The sequence below is a fragment of the Marmota monax genome, unplaced genomic scaffold, assembly GCF_021218885.2.
Source record: "Marmota monax isolate L192 unplaced genomic scaffold, Marmota_monax_Labrador192_F-V1.1 WCK01_AAM20220418_F8-fsc00011, whole genome shotgun sequence".
NCBI classification, from domain to species: domain Eukaryota; kingdom Metazoa; phylum Chordata; class Mammalia; order Rodentia; family Sciuridae; genus Marmota; species Marmota monax.
The window spans coordinates 4,566,285-4,583,545 of NW_026693082.1; the positions used below are offsets into that span (position 1 = coordinate 4,566,285).

Below are 17,261 nucleotides of genomic sequence, written 5' to 3' on the forward strand. Positions count from 1 at the left end.
TGACTGTGTCCATTAGGATTGGGTTCCTCTACAAATACCCAAGTCTCCAAACAGTGGTAGTTTAAGCAGGGTAGCTACTCATTTCTCAGTTATATAAAGCAGGAGGTTACCACCAAAGGAAGAGATGGCTCTGCTCCTCAGTCCTCAGGGGACCCAGACTTCTTATAGTTCACTGTCCTACCAACCCAAGAGGGTGACCCTCCTCCTCCTGGTCCCACGTACAGTTGGTGCTGTGGTCATCATGTCTGTATTCCAGGCAGCAGGATGGAGGAAGGAATGAGCAGAGATTGGGGTCAGAGTGTGGGTCAGCTCTCCTTGGGGGAAAGTTTTAGTAGCTGCACCGCACCTTACATCTCAAGAGCCAGAACTAAGTCGCAAGGCAAACAGTGAGATGGGGAAATGTGCTTTTTGTTGTTTTTTTTTTGATGACCCTGTCCAGATATTATTTTATTATTGTGGAAGAAAGGGAGAAAGTACACCAACAGCCTGTGTCATCCCCTCCCAGTTGCCTTGACAGTAAGATAATAGTCCTATTCCGAAAGGTGGGAGCAAGCAAAGAATCTGGAAGAAGGTTTGGAAGAATAATGTGGACTCATTACACGTAGATTCCCTGAAATTTCAGGTGACACTTTTTCCTCCCTCTCCAAACTTTAAAACAACTGAGTTAAATTGCAGACAGCAAGAAGTCAACTAAACAGAAAAGTAGCCTACCCTAGGGTTATAAAAATATTATGCACTTTATGATTTATAAAAATATTTATAAAAATATCAAATATCTTGCACCACCATGCCCCACTTGCCTGTACATTTCAATCCAAAAATATCTTCTAAGCACATTTTAAAGACAGTTTCAGATTGTATAAAAAGAAAGATTAAGTTATTATGTGCTGCCTAAAGAAATCTATTCAAATAGAAAGACATAGATATTGTACTGTAAAAAGTTAGGGAAAAGATATATGATAATACCAATGTAAAATTGTAGAGTCTGTTTTCAAATCACACCAAGGAAACTTTAGACCCAGAAATATTACCAAAGGTGAAAATGAACATTACATATGCCTTTTCTAAACTTGTTATTTACCAATTTGTCAAAAAGACAAAATACACACACACACACACACACTCACACACACACACATACACACGTATATGTGTTTAATAATATAACTTCAAAACACATTAAACAAAAACTGGTCATAGACAAGTCTTCAATTATGACTGCAGAATTCAGCATTCCTCTCTCAGTAGAGATAGAAGTAGGATACTGAAGATCTGAACTACTACCAACTTAATGTAATTGGCATTTATAGAACATCCTATCCAACTCCAGCAGAATATACAATCTTTCCAAATGCACATAGAACATTCTGCTAAATAGTCCATATTCTGGTCCATAAAACAAACCTCAACACACATAAGGATTTAAATCATACAAAATGTTTTTGACTATAGCATAATTAATTTATAAATCAGTATCATGAAAGTACAAGGGAAGGATGCAAGTATTTGGAAATTTAGTAACATACTTTTATTTTATTTCATTTTATTTTCAGGGCTGGTGATTAAATCTAGGGCTTTGTGCATGCTAGGCAACCACTCTACCATTGAACCAGACTCCCAGCCCTAAAAACTTCTAAACAACACATGGATCAAAGAGGGAGCTACAGGGTAAATTAGAAAATATGTGGAATTTGAATGAAAACACAAACACAGCATACCAAATTTTGTGGGATGCAGAATTCTCTAATTAGCAAAGTTGAATCTTCTCATTCAATTTGCACAACAAAATTTAAGAGGGCACCCAAAACATACTAAATATCGTCATAGGTAATCAAATGGTGCAGTGGGCAGGGTTATTTGAAAAAAAGATTTTGCTCTGGAAGGCCTAATCCACTGTCAAAAATCTGAGTGTGAAATATACTTGCAATATACTGATTTCATTGCAACCTGGACCATCCAGCATAGCTAGATCTGGGAATCCTGCCCCCCTTATAGAAAATGGTATCCATTCTGAGTTGGGAAGAATTCAAACCAATGATGTCAGCTGCCATGATTAAATTTTATTCTAGTAAATGTAATTTTCCTAAGTCATTTTAGTTTTTCTCCCAAACAGGTGCTCACCCATGCACAGTAATATCAAAACTGCCAACTCCCTTCAGTGTACCAGAGACTGGGTTTGGTTGCCATGGAAAATACATTATCAGCTATGATTCCATGAAACTACTACACTTTCTTTGAGACAATGATTTATTCCAGTTGGCAGTAACACATTTTTTTTTATATTTATAAAATCCTGTTACATCTATATGCATAGCAAATTCTAGTTATTGTATGTGGGAGATGTTTTGTTGGCTTCTAACATATTTAGTTTTTTATGAATAGAGATAATTTTGCTTTCTGATATATGTTAATATTGAATGTTAGTGTTTAGGAGTCTGCAGGTTTAGGGCTAGGATATAGCTCAGTGGTACAATGTATGCTTAGTATGAGAGACCTGGTTTTGATCACCAGTTTAATTAATTAATTAAACAAAAAAAGATAGTCTTCAGGCTTGATTCTTAACAAACTTGAACTGATTGACTAGCATAGCTCAGATGCCAAGGGCTGCCCCTAAGCCAGCTGCCATGAATGAGCAGCCTCTTAAGATATGGAGTCAGCTCCCTTGTGAATTTGGTACTCCATAAATCTAATACATAAATAGTGGAGTATAATTGACAAAGCTCTTTCATATACATTATTTTATTTGATTCTGACAATAACTGTAAGAAGTAGGTAAGGTAGATAATACCACCACCATTTTAACAGGAAATAAATCCTGGCTACAGAGAGTTGAAGCAAACCCCAAATCATGTAACTATGAAGAATAACACAGTAGGCTCCTTATCTCTCTCCACCATGACCTTACCAGACTGCCTTCATGTTATAAGAGCTAAATGGTGTCTGGAGGAAGATAATAAATAGCAAGGAAGAGATATGATGTATTATAGATTTAACTTAGAAGTTGCTAGAGAACATTTTGCAAAATGCATGTTATAAATTACTGTCACATACAAATTATGCAAACATAATCGACTCCCACTTGTGAGTTTCTCATGCACATGGATCCCTTTCACTATGCCAGGAGGAAGGGAGGGATGTGACAAAGGCTCTGCCCTCCAACAATGCCTGTGTATTGGTGAGACACACAGAAGCAGGTAGAATCAGCCCTCGGTATCTATGGGTTCCACATCCACACATTCAATCAACTAAGGATCAAAAATATTTGGGGAAAAAAAAATGTCTATACCGATCATGTATATACAAACAAAAAAATGCATCTGTACTGACAAGATTTTTTTCTTGTCATTATCCCCTAAACAATACAGAATAACAATTATTTTCATTGCATTTATATCATATTGGGTATTATAATTACTCTGGAGATTATTTGAAATAGATGGGAGGATGTGCATAAGTTCTATGCAAATACTATGCCATTTTATATAAGGGACTTGAGCTGCAGAGTTTGGTATCCTTGGGGGATTCTGGAAACAACCCCCATTAATACAGAGGAATAAATATAATCAAAATACAGTGTAGTAAGGTGATAGGGGTCCAGGAGTTCAGAGGCAGATTTGTAACCCAGTCAGGGGTTCAGTAAAAGCTCTAAGGGTGAAATAGCTAGGTCTAAAGGAAGTGTCCATGACAAATGATTCTTCCATTCATTTGATCCCTGTCAATGACTTAACTTCCCTACTGGGAAATAGGAAAAATTGTGAAGATAGTTTTATGTTTTCCTTATGACTGTTGTAGGGCAACTTTTTAAATCACTTGCATAAAAGGTAAAGTCCGTGTTCGAGATATAGAATGAGTTATTTTTCTCTTGGCAAATTTTTTAACACTTGATTTTTCTTGTCATGTCTAATAGTGTTATGAATTAAAAGAGCTGCAGGGCCATATTCAGATATCCAAGAGTACCATCCATCCATTTGCTAAATCTGGCAGTTTATATGAACAAAATAATATGTAAATTGTAGTGTATGCCTATAGAGCATTCAGGTGATTCTTTTTGATAATAATTGCCGTTTTTTTCAGCCAAATGTTCAGTCTTTGGGAAGTTCATTCTGCTTAAGATGATAACTAGGCAAATTCTGCATTGCAAGTAACCATGCAAGATTTACTAGTTTTCTGCAATAATGAATCTGAAAATCTGATCAAGATCCAAAGGCTCCCAGGGCTGAAGGTGCCATTTTATATAAGGGACCTGAGCTATCCTTGGAGGATTCTGGAACCAACCCCCATTAATACAGAGAAATAACTATAGCTTTCTTTCAAAATACAGTGTAGTAAGGTGATAGGGGTCCAGGAGATAGGCTCAGTGGTAGAGTGCTTACCTAACACGGCCCCAGGTGTAGACTCTCAGCATCGCAAGGGAGAAAAAATTCTTAGTGTTTCTCAACACAGCTGTTTTCTTTTTAAAAAGCTTCAGATAAAGAGTGTGGTCAGAGTTTAGCAAATCAGAATGATGGTTCCAGGAAAGACGTATAGAGTATAATGTAGAAAATCAAAACACCAATTTATTAATTCACAATGAGAAAGGTATATCCTTATAGGCAGATCTACCTATCGCCAAAATTGTCATGATAGGCTGCTCTGTGGACCAAGATCAACTGTGTGCTATAAATACTAACAGCATCTCACTGAGATAGCCTTCATCATCCATCCCATAAGCCTTTCTTTCTAGACTCTCAGTTAACAGTCAGGGGTTCCTATGGGAGGAGATGGAAACCTGTTAGAAGCTTTCACCAACTGCCCAGGCTCACCTTCCACCTCCAGACACGGAAGAGTTAACTGCTACTGGATTTAACGCCCCATGATACACAGTTATAAAACAGGCAGAATATAAGAGGCAACTGTTTCCAAGCATTGGACCGTAGATGCCCTAGACCTGTTATCCTTAAGAAATAAGAAACATCATTGTAAGTCCCATGTAGCCCCAGCTGTCTGCCTGGGCCACCTTGCATACCTGGAACTGGCAGGTGCTCCAAGCAGTGGCCATCATCTTACTGAGCTGAAAAAGCAGATACCAGAGTTCAGGGTGATAGAGGTGACTAGAAATGACTAGAACGTGTGAGACTAGCATTGTAGAGGCGTAACCTGAGCAGAGAAGGGTCCCAGGAATTTGCTTGGTTGGCAGGTTGGGGGTTGTCTTTTTCTAGAAGAATAGGCTGCACTTACGCATAGAGGCCTCCAGAGGGCAGCTGCTGCCGCTATGAGAGCTGATAGAGGCAGAGGGTTAAGCCATGCCAGAGGCGGGAGATCCCAGCCGGCCAGGGTGGGCAGATCGCATTGAACACCTTGTGCAAAAATCCGTCCAAATCTGAGAAAGGCTAATGTTTAGGAGCAAGGACCCCAACCCAGAGGAAGACTTTCTAGGACTAAAGACAGATGGAAAGATAACCACCCTAGCAAAGAACAAAGCCAAGTCTGAGAGGGTGAAGGAGTCTAGGAATTTAACTTCCTTATAGAACAAAACTGGACACTTGGGAGACAAGGTAACACAATCCCCCTGCAGTGTATCACACATTGTGTTGCACTCACAGTTTTTTTTTTTTTTTTTATTAAATGACTGAAAAGAAGAATTCACCCACAACTGAGGGGGGAAAGTAATCAATGGAAATGGGTATTATAGGACCCAGATTTTGGAAATAGCAGATAAGAAATTTTATAAAGTGAGCTGGGAGTGTGGCTCAGTGGCCTAGAGCATTTGCCTAGCATGTGTAAGACCCACGGCACTGCAAAAATAAAATTAATGAGATAAAACAAAATAGAACACTGACTTCAGAATGAACCTCATGAAATGGAAAAATAGAAAGCAAATCCATTTGCTAAGATATAAAGCATTTTAACAGAGCTCTTAAAATAGTTTCCAATGCCTGTTCTGAATAGATGTATTCTAGGTGTTTCATTCAGAGATTATAATCCATGAATCCAGAGAATTTATGATTAGGTAGGAAGACACATGTCCGCAAATGATGGTAACACAGGATATAGTACATGATCTTTCCTTCAAAACCTTGTCGGTCCTAGATGCTGCTCGGAGCCCTCACTCCTTCACACTTTCCATGACCTCTCTGGTGGTGTCTGTGGTTTCAAGTACCATCTCTGAGCTGCTCCTCCCAAGTCTGCCTCTGTATCCTTCACCTCTCTCCGGAGCTCATCTCTTGTGAACCACAAGCAGCTCAGTTCTCCCCACGACCTCATATTCCCCACCTCAAAGCAAAACAAATCCCTTCTTTTCCTGTGAGCCCACCTTAGTGCAAGTGCAAGGTCAGCTTCTGTGATAATTAGTCTCCAAATACATGGAAGAGAAAAGATAGATATTCATTTCTCATGGAAAAGCCCAAAGATGAGACGTGGCCCAGGTGTGACCACGTGTCCTGCTCCACAAAGGCCCCACCGTCCCCAGGATGTCATCCTATCCTGTGGTTGAGGCTGATACACACAAAAGGCATATTTCAGCCTGAGGGAAAGGGAAAGAGAGAAAGTAAAGGGTCAGAGATTCTCTGGAATAATCTGATCTAGAAGTTACACAGTTCGCTGCTTCATATCCCTTTGGTCCAGAGTCACATGGTCTCATAAAGCAAACAGGGAGGTTGGAAAAACAGCCCCTGGTAGGAGAGCCCTCAGCACTTTAAACTTGTAGAGGACTATTTATAAAAGAAGGAAAGAGACGTAGGGGACAGCTCAAAGGGTCAGCCACAACTTGGCGGCTTTATTGACGCATCACAATTCAGAGTGACCTGTGATCTGGGAGTCTTCCTGCACCCTACCTCTTCCTTTCCCTAGACTTCCTATCCAGTAAGCCACCGGACATGGTGGCTATTATTGGAAATGCATCCTAATCCTGGTTTCTCCTCCTCATCTCTATAGTGACTTAGCCCCTCATATTACAGAAACCTCTTTGCAGGTCTCTTTAACCCCATCCTTGCCCCTGTGTCCATCTTCCCACCTCTACAGCTGGGAATGCATGAAATGCAGCTATGGTTTCACCCTGCACTCCCCCACACCTGGTCAGAACCCATCCAGAACCAGAAACATGCTTGTTCCGGCAGAAACAGGGTTGTCTATGGCTAGAGGACCTGGGCTGCGGGGGGAAATGACCTTTCACTGTGTTCCCTTTCATAGTGCCAAACTTTTTTTATTTGCATGCAAAACTAGAAATCAAAACATAAGAGATGCTCAGCAGCTTTCCATCATTCATGGGATGAATACAATTCGAGTTTCCAGCAGGGCATGTGTGGACTGCCCTCTGCCTGGTCCCAGGTATAACTCCTGCTGCTCCCCACCCACAGTTTCTATGGAAGTTCTTCTGACTTCAGTGGCCTCTTCCTGACTTGTCCTCTCCCACTCACCTCCCAACCTCTGCAGGCTTCCTGGAAAGCTCAAGTCTGTATCACCTCCCTCTCCAAGGAAGAATTCCTGCCCCCAGCACTTCTTGGCTTCCATGGCATACTGGTATAGCATGTGGCCCACTTCTGTCACCCTTCACCCATTCTCCTTCCGACCATGAGACCAGGGCCCCTTAAAGGCAGGGATCATGTTTAATGTGAAGGTTACCTTCCTGAATGCTTTTAACATGGAGGAATTTAACAGCACATGGGGACATTTGTCTGGGAAAAACAGAGATGGAAAAAAAAATCTCTAAAAAGTATCTTTTGCATTCACCAAAATGAAATGATACAGCAGACTAAATAAAAATAACATCTACGGCATTTTATACATTTTCATGAATTCTTATTCCCATTCCCTAAGAGAGATGCCCCAGGCTCTCTTGCCTGGGATTTTCACCAGATGTTTGCAGGCCATATAAATTTCACTCATAAATGAAGGGGAGATAATATAAATTTCCCCAAAATCCTCAGAAGCTCATAGTTGGTAGAGATTCCTGCAATAAAAGATGGATTAACAAGCAAGTTTATTAACAAGTGCAGCGCACACATCACACAGGAGAGAAGTAACTCAGAGCAGTGCCTTAGAGTCTGGCTTATATATGTCTTTAAAGAACAATAAATTTTAAAGAAGTAATAAGAGAAAGCAGTTTAAAGGCAGGGAAGTGTGGGAAAGAAAATATACTGGGAATGAACTGATGGGTAAAGTTTACTCACCGATCGCATTCCTCTAACACCTCCTCTGTGTTCATAAAGGTTGTAAAGGAGGATTTACACGCTCTCTTTCAGAAGGCGGGAGAGTGGAAAGACCTTTTGTCTTATAACTGTCTGACTTGCTTCAGGCAAAACCGAGAAAAAACGCCCCCACTCCCCTACATTTTGATTCTGTTATCTCAACCACCCTTCATATTTGGGAGAGAAATATTTTGATTTCCTTCATAATCAAGGCTGCCTTTCATTGATTGTCTGTGAACTAGCAGGGAGCATCTTTACGTGGTCTCTAATCCTTGCAGTAACCATGAAAGTCAAGTCACCTCATCCCTATTTTAAAGACAAGAATGTTGAGGCTCAGAGGACGACGCTCTTCACTTGCCCAAGGCCAGAAGTTGCATAGTAGGGAGTTGATCCATGAATAATGTGTCTTCAAACTGGGTCCCCCATAAACACTCTGCCTCCTGTGTCTGCTCAGTTTCTGTTTTGTTTTAGTCTCAGCTTCGCCACCCACGTGATAACAGTTCCCAGCATCATGACTGGATGTGCCCCAGAGACACAGCCCCCAAAGGCACAAGCACCTGCCACTCATTTTTGTTTTCTGTTCTCTCCTCCTAACAGCGGGGCATTTGATATTTGAGTCCAAGTTTATTTTTCTTCAGTTTATTCTTCCCATCAAAGATTCAGTGCAAAAGTCTCTATTGCCACTTGGCCAAATACTTTCTCCTCCCTCTGTATCACCTCCCTCTCCATGGAAGAATTTCTCCTCCTTTCCTATCTCCAGACCTTCCTTCTTCCTAAATGATTCCTAGCAGCTACGAGAATCATGAAAAGTGTCATCTGTCATGTTGGGAAGTGTGTCCTCCATTCTCAGGTGACGTGGAATTGTAAAATTCGTGGGCAGCCCAGTGACCAGATGGGGCCAGAGACATGTGGTGCCCAGGAAAGGCTGAAAGAATGATGGACCCTCTGTAGCTTTATCCAGCATTTATTTATCTAGTGAGAAGCCCAGTTCATTAGGGGATGAACCGATTTTTTTTCTTATTAAAGAAATTCAAAGGCACATTCATAGATTTATTAGTATAGTTCCATGGCCCGAAGACAAAATCAATAATCTGGAAAAAAAATGGCAAAAATATTCTATACTTTTCTGTCTTTAGTGATTTTCTAAACCAGACAACTTCTTAGGGATGGCAGGGGCATTTTAAAGGGTTTTATTTTTAGAGAACAAATCACTTGATCCCAGGAGGCAGCCCCACAGTATATACGGAACTATAGACCAACACATCACACAGACTGACGACTATGGTACATCCAAGTATACCAATAGAGATCTACTGGGTTGACAAGCAATCTTCTGTTCCAGTCACTGTTCTTAGGGATGGGACTCGTGGCATTTGGCCAGGTTTGCAAGTTGTGTGTGGAGCCCTAAATTCAGCAACATCCCAACACCAGAGATGGGATCTCTGGGCATAGAAGTGATAGAAACAAGACTGACCAAGTATTGCGAACCCACGCAGGCCAGGCTTACCTGGGGCTTCAGCTGATGGGAGACAGCACGGTTTAAGAGGGGACCAGAGCTTTACTGGTTTTCTGGGGTGAACTAAACATCCTGGCCTTGAGGAATGGGCAGTCAGCGTATCCCAGCAACTGCTCTATTCCTTCTGTCTGCACCAACGTCTCGGCCTCTTGATAAGGTTGAGCTGTTGCAGCTGCTGAGAGACTGCATGGTGGGAGGTGGGGGATGCACCTGGTGCTTCTCATGAGTGACAGGTCAGGGGCCCAGGAGTGTGTTTGCCTTCTGTCTTTGGGTGGTAGCCCCCAATAGTCTCATTCATTTATTCTTTATGGCAAAGGCATCCTGGCTTTTATGATGTACCTGGTTGCTCTGGGTGATAAGATTGCTTGGGAGAGTGAGAGGGTTAAGGAAGAACACACACCATACTTTTAATGGGTACTAGGTCATGAGTTAAGGCCTCAGGTGTGCATCTGCTATGGTAGGCCCTGTCTCAAAGACAGAAACCATACCAGTTATTTCACCAGTGAGAACTGAATACAGGTTGAATGTTCCTTATCAACAATGCTTAGGATCAGAAGTGTTTGGATTTCAGAATTTTTTTGCACATATATAATGAAATATTTGGGGGATGAGACCAAAGTCTAAACATTAAATTCACTTATGTTTCTTGTACACCTTGTACACATAGCCTGAGAGTGATTTTATATAGTGCTTTCCGTGCACCTACATTTTGAATACACCCCATCCTGTCAAGTCTACACAGATTTTTTTTTAACTTGGGGCATCATGTGGGCATTCCAAGAGTATCAGGTTTTAGAACATTTCAGATTTTGCATTTTTGGATTAGGGATGCTAACCTATATGAAGAAATATTAATTAGGCAACTGGAAAGGAAAAAAAAAACCTACTACAGTGTCATTAAGGAAGCAATTGCAGCAAACAGCTGGAACTATCAGGAAGAAGTTGTAATTATTATGACTTGGAAGCCTGGCTAAGGCATATCATGGAGCTGAATCTTAGACCTCTAATGGGGCACTGCTCTGCCGGTGCTCACATCTCTGAGCTTGGAGGGATCCCTGGGATTGAGAACTAGAGCCAAAGAGAGGGAACCTAGTGTCTGGTAAGGAAGCCGGGAGAAGAGATTGCCATGTGAAGAAAATTGCAGGTGCAAGGGCCCTGGTGTAGGAAGTGCCTGCAGCAGTGGTCTTCTCTCACCCAGAGGGGCTTTGAAAATGCAGATACCCAGGTCCCAGCCCAGAGTGTCTGATTCAGTAGAAAGGAGGTGGGTCCAAGAACTTATACTTCAACAACTTTTCAAGTGCTGCTGATGCAATCGGTCTAGGGACGCTCTTTTGAGAACCATAGGTTTAAATGTTTTCAAGAAATTGCAAAGAGGCAAAGGCAGCCAGAGCAGAGTGAACACCGGGAGATTTCTAATGGACAAGGCCAGGAGGCCACCAGGTCCAGGTGGGGCAGGCTTGGTGAACTGCCGTGAGGGCTTGGCCTTGATCCTGAGTAAGCACAGCAGCAACATGCTGACCCGGCCTCCCCCCCACTGCCACCCTCCTGGCGGTAGCCATCTCTCACCCATATTATTGCAGCAGCCCTGAGCTGCTCCTGAGGCCTTCAAGGCCCCAAACTGTCTGCTGAATTGAGACTACAGGGTTCAGAAGCAAGGACTGGAGCCTCAGTGAGGGGGATGCCGGGTCAAATTCCAGACACATTGAGAAGGCAGAGCTGACGTTGCTATTGCTTCATTGCAACGGTTGGAAAAGCAAACCAAAGATCAGGGATTGGAGGCAGAATGGTAGACTTGTGTTTGTTTTGTGAGGAGCCCAGAGATGAAGAAGAAGAGAAGTAGAGGGTAACTGGCTAGAGGGTAGGAAGGAAGAAGGCTGGGCTTTTGTGGGGCTTTGTTTTGCCCATTTTTAGAGGTTATGTGCATGAAGCCAGTGAGTGAAAGCCCCAGTGACCGCCGTAGCAGGGACGAGGCTCTGAAGACGCTGAGAGGCACATCCGTGGAGTGACCACCCCAGCCCGACCCCCAGGACCTGGGCTTCGTTTACCTCTCCCGGCAAAGGGACTTTGCAGATGTGATCCAGTTAAGGATCTTGAGATGGGGAGAGGAGTCTTTCGGGTCTAGTGGATCATAAGAGTGTTTATAAAAGAGAAGGCTCAGATAGAGGAGAGGATGTGCCTGTGGAAGCAGGGCTCAGAGAGCAATCCGAGGATGCTGTGCTCTAGGCCTTGCAATTGGAGGAAAGAACCATGAGCCCAGGACTAAGGGCAGTCCGTGGAAGCTGGAGAGGGCCAGGGGATGGATTCTGCCAGTGTCCAGAACGCCCTGGGCTCAGCCTAGTGAGACTCATTTTGGACTTCTAATGTTTAGAACTGTGAGATAGTGCATTCGAGTTGTTTGAAGCTGCTGAGTTAGTGGTAATTCGCCCCAGCAGCCACAGGAAACACACACAGAGGCATGCACACAAGAGTGCAGAGAAGTCCCATCAAGGAAGGTCACCTGAACAAGACATATCTTCCTGATGGGAGTGTTTTGAGTTTTGAGTTTTGAGTTTCAGACTGAGCAATGGGAGAGCTTCATACCTATGGACTTCAGTTTTCTCAGTGAAGGAGGTGCCCTGGGAACCTCCTATTAAATCCCACCTCTTATAGATTCTACCACCTCAACCCCACCACAGTGAGGACCAAGTCTCCCCTCCAGTGGGGAATGCACTCAAACCACCCAGACCATTGCAGACACCATTGGCTCTGTGATTTTTTTTTTTTAAGTGGCTTTCCTGGTGCAAGTGGTAAAGGTTGTTGGTCTGCTGCACACCAGAGGAGGCAGGGCTCTCTGGGTCTGAGTGCTGAGTCCTGAGTCCTGAGGCCTTGATACTCAGGAGGTGGTGCCTTCACCACAGCAACAGTATCATCTGGGGGCTTGTCTGAAATGCAGAATCCCAGGCTCCACCCAGGCTTGACCCCAGCTAATTCACAGCCTGAATTAATGTCTGCATTTTTAACAAGATCTTCTAGTCATTGTATTAAAGTTTAAGAAGCCCTGTATTTGCTTCTTAACTGCAGTGGTTCTCAAAATGTGGATTTTGAACCAGAAGCAGTAGCAGCCCTTGGAAATTCATTAAAAATACAGATTTTGCAGGCCTCACCTCAAACTTACTCATATCCTGGGTATGGGGCCCAATAGTCTGGTTTTTTGTTTGTTTGTTTGAAGAGAGAGAGAGAGAGAGAGAGAGAGAGAGAGAGAGAGAGAGAGAGAGAGAGAGAATTTTTTAATATTTATTTTTTAGTTTTCTTAGTTTTCGGTGGACACAACATCTTTATTTTATTTTTGTATGTGGTGCTGAGGATCGAACCCAGTGCCCCGCTCATGCCAGGCGAGCACACTACCGCTTGAGCCACATCCCCAGCCCCCAACAGTCTGTTTTAATAAGCCCTGTTTGTTTGTGATTGTTGATGAATACTCAATTTTGAGAACCACTGGCTTAGGACAGAATGATGTGTCAGTAACAAGCATGAACTGGAGATTCTCAGAGATTTGAGTTGACTTGGTTCTGCTGCTCAAGTGGTTCTTCTGGGAAATGACCCAAACCATCATAGCAGTCCAGCAGGTGTCTGACCACAGTGTTGAATGGACACCTGAGTCAGTGTTAATTAGTATTGGTCAGCCTATTAATATTCTAATTAATAGTGAGGAGGCCGTTCTATTCTAGATGCATCTTAGGGAGGAAAAAGTTACCAATGAAGTCAGAATCATGCCTATTTCATAGAGCTCTTGTGAAGTTCAATAATCTTCTCTACATAGGATACTCAGCATAGCACCCAGTGCGCAGTGAGCACTCAGTACCTGTTAGTTTTCAAACTCTGAACAGCAAGTGCCTCGGCTAACATTTATGGAATGACTCATTGACCAGCACTGTTCTAAGCACTTCCTAGGAATTACTCCATTCAAAGCACACTGCAGCCTAGGAGGTTAGTTCTAGTGTAAGTTGCATTTACAGATGAGGAAATTGAGGCTTAGGAGAGTTAATCCCCTAAGGAAAATATCAGTCAATGAGCAGTGACCAGGACCCAAGCCCAAGTGTGTTGGGCACTAAAGCCAGTGCTCTTACATAGTGCACAAGAAATGCACTTGGAGAAATGCTCACCTGGAGGGATCCCAGCTAATACACTTTACCCCCCCCCCATCATTGTGTAGACTTCTCTTCAACTTGTAATCTTTGCATGCTATTATCCTGTCCCTGTTTGGGATTGTGAGTCCAGTCTCATGTCCTGTCCTGAAAAGGGGTCAGTGTGATTCATAATCTGGTCTAGTTTTGTTTCATTTTCCTCTAACTCGCCATCCTTCCTAGCCCCACCTTCTAAAGCTCTTAGTCATGCCTTGTGCTTGGCCATCAGTGACCTCAGTGAGTGCTGGCTGCTTCAGGAACACGAATCCACTTAACCCTGGCCTCCACTCTAAGAGGTAGCGTTACCTTCACGTTCCTGTTGAAGGGCACTTCTCTAAGCGTCCAGTCTGCCTTGGTCAGTGCGCAGCTTAGAGCAGCGTGCATGGTGGCAAGAAGCTAGGGCTTCCAGAAAAGCCACTACTAAAGATGCAATGTCCCCATGAACGCAGTGAGGAGGCCATTCTATTCTAGATGCATCTTAGAGAGGAAAAAGTTACCAACTGAGTGAAATCTACAGTGGGGACATAAAGCCATCAGCCAAGACAACCCACCATCTGAAGGTGGGAGTGCACAGGTATCCTGAAGGGGGTATTGCTGTCCCAGACTGCTGCTTCATACAGGCCTGCTGCTAGGAGAAGGTGGCCTCCTGCCTATCTCCTCAGCAGACTGAGAGCTTGTGACTCTGGCTTTATTTCAAATCAGTGCCTATTTACGTCATCAATGGGTTAATCCATTTATGTCCCACTTGGCTGGCACTGTGCTAAGTGATGTAGATGAAAGCAGCTGTGTTAGCTTTCAGTTGCTGTGACAGAATAGCTGAGACGAACAACTTAAAGTTAAGAAAGGTTTATTTTGCTTCATGGTTTCAGAGTTTCCAGTCCAAGGTCTGATGGCTCCATTGTTTCTAGGCCTGAGGTGAGGCGGGATGTCATGGTGACATGGTGACATGGTGAAAGGCCAGGGTACAGCAAAGCTGTCATAGCAGCTGGGAAGGAGAGAGCAAGCAAGAAGAGGGCAAGGACAGAATAGATGCTTCCAGGGCATGCCCAGTGACCTACTTCCTCCACCTGGGCCCTCCTCTTAATTGTCCATTAAGCTATGAACTCATCAATGGATTACCCCATTGATGAGGTTAGTGTCCTCATATTTCAGTCACTTCCCAAAAGCCCCATGTCGTAATATTGCTGCATTAGGGACTGAGTGACGGTGAATCACACTGAGCCCTTTTCAGCCTTTGGGGGACATTTTAGACCCCAACCGTCATAGCATCCCAGCAGAAGTCTGACCGCAGTGTTGAATGGACACCTGAGTCAGAGTTCATTAGTATTGGCCAGTCTTGTTAATATTCTAAACTACTAATTTATAAGTGTACAGACATTCTTGGGCTCTTGCTGATGGTCTAAACACCCTGCTTCCTCTCCATCTATGACTAACAATCAGTGGTAGAAACAATTTGAGGGGGCCTGCTTTGTTCCTTGGGATCCATCCCATGTGTTTGGAAGTAGCAGGAGAAGGTAGGATGAGTCGATGGAGAAACCACCCCTTTCAGGCTTAAAATCAGGCTTTGTAGATTTAAAACATGAATGCTTCATTCCATGCAAAACAAAAGGTGGTAAACCCGTGAGCAACAAATGAAAACCACCACAGCACTGGGCAGACCTCATAGAGACGTCTCCCAAGTCGCATGGAGAACACAGACTGCCCAGGGCCCGGTGTATGGCGTTGGCCAACCTGAAGGAGGAATGAAAACCCGTGAGCCTGTTACCATCAGATGCCTAAAAAATGGATTCTCTAGCACCACTTGATCTCTCTACCCACCTGGAAGTAAATAACGGGAATGGGCTGCCCACACTATGGGGTGGAGGATGGAGGTCAGCCACCTACTGTGGAAATCTGCATCCCCTGCAGATGGGGAAGCTTATCAGATGACTGGATGGCAGAAGCTCATGTTTAGAACTCGAACTCGGGAGGGTAAATTCCACACAGTGAAGAGGAATTGGAACTGAAACTCCTGCCTCTCTTGGACACAGTTTTCAGTGATTTATGAAAGTTTTTTTTTAGGGATGTTGAACTTGGAAATGTTGTTACCTGGATAATTGATGGAAAGGATATTGATTTGAGATAAAATTAAAAGGGTCATCTTTTGATGCCACTTTAAACAGGAAAAAAAAGAAAAGAAATTAGAAGTAGCAAACAGTCGGTTAACCACATGGAGCCATTATCTGCTCTTTCCAAAGCCTGGGCCTCAGACTGGCCCCTGGGTAGTGTGTTATCCGAGCTGGTGCCTGAAGATGCTTTTAAAGCTCAGCAAGCCGAGATGAACTGGAGGAGCGGAAGGAGTGGCTCCAGGCAAGACCATTCCCCACAAAGCCATTTCCTGTTTATGGGCAGTGGTGTTATTAGTTTTCATTTGGACAGCAATTTTTTTCTCTTCAAAAACTTAGAAGCACCTTCTTAAGTCCATTTCCTCTTTTCTCTGTTGCCCATAAATCATTCTTGTAATTTTCTCCTCTCAGACCAAGAAAGTAACTTATAAGCATCGTAGTTTTATTCCCACCCAGGATCATTCATTATCCATTTGTTGAAATGCTCAGCTTTTATCTAAAAGAATGCATCAATTGGCACACCAGCTAATGATTACAGTGGACCTTCAGGATTTTTGTATCAGCTCTTCCTTATATTTCTTTGTTTCCACCTTTTCCATAATATAAGGCAGAATAACAGTATTATTGTTGTTCAAAAGAGCAGTACTCTCAAAACTTCCTTTTCCCCTTCTATAAAATCAGATCCAAATGCCGCTTCATCCTGCTTCACAATTTGCTGTGGAGGTTAAACAAATTAATATTGTGCCTTAAAGAACTTAATTTTTATTTTTTTGCATTGCTGGAAATATAGAAACCAGGGCCACAGATGCTAAGGAAGCCCTCTACCCACTGAGCTACCTCCCCAGCCCCTTAAAGAATGTTTTATACTATAAAACTCATACAGCTGCCAAGCATTGATATTACTACTGATTTCTCATGTCCCTGGGGGGTGAGTGATTCTGCAAAAAGCACATTTTCCCTGTGACTTAAGCTTTTCTCTTTAGAGGTCTATTTTGGAGGGAAATCCTATTTTAAAATGGCAACCCCTCCCTATCTTCTTGAGCAGAAAACAGTGGATATAATGTAATCCTTCTGGGTAACCCTGGGTCATATGGTAATACCCACAGAATGCCTGAGGACTGAGGAGGGGCTGGACAGGAGAGGTGCCCAGGCTCTCCCTTTAACAGATGCCATGTTGAGACTCAGAGGGGCTGAGAACTTGCAGGATCCCCCAGGCTCATGTCTGTTCCTCCTGGACTGGAGGCCCAGCCAGGAACCTCGGTTTCTGCCTTCTCTCTTCTCCTATCATCTTCTTCCCTTCCTGGGCTTACAC

The 17,261-nt window shown here is 43.2% G+C and overlaps 1 protein-coding gene across 4 annotated transcripts in view; it reads left to right on the top strand.

Annotated features, from left to right (window-relative positions):
• Mtus2 (microtubule associated scaffold protein 2) overlaps positions 1 to 17,261 on the top strand; it is a 595,926-nt gene that overhangs the window by 550,893 nt on the left and 27,772 nt on the right. The gene's annotated exons all lie outside the window — the stretch shown is intronic.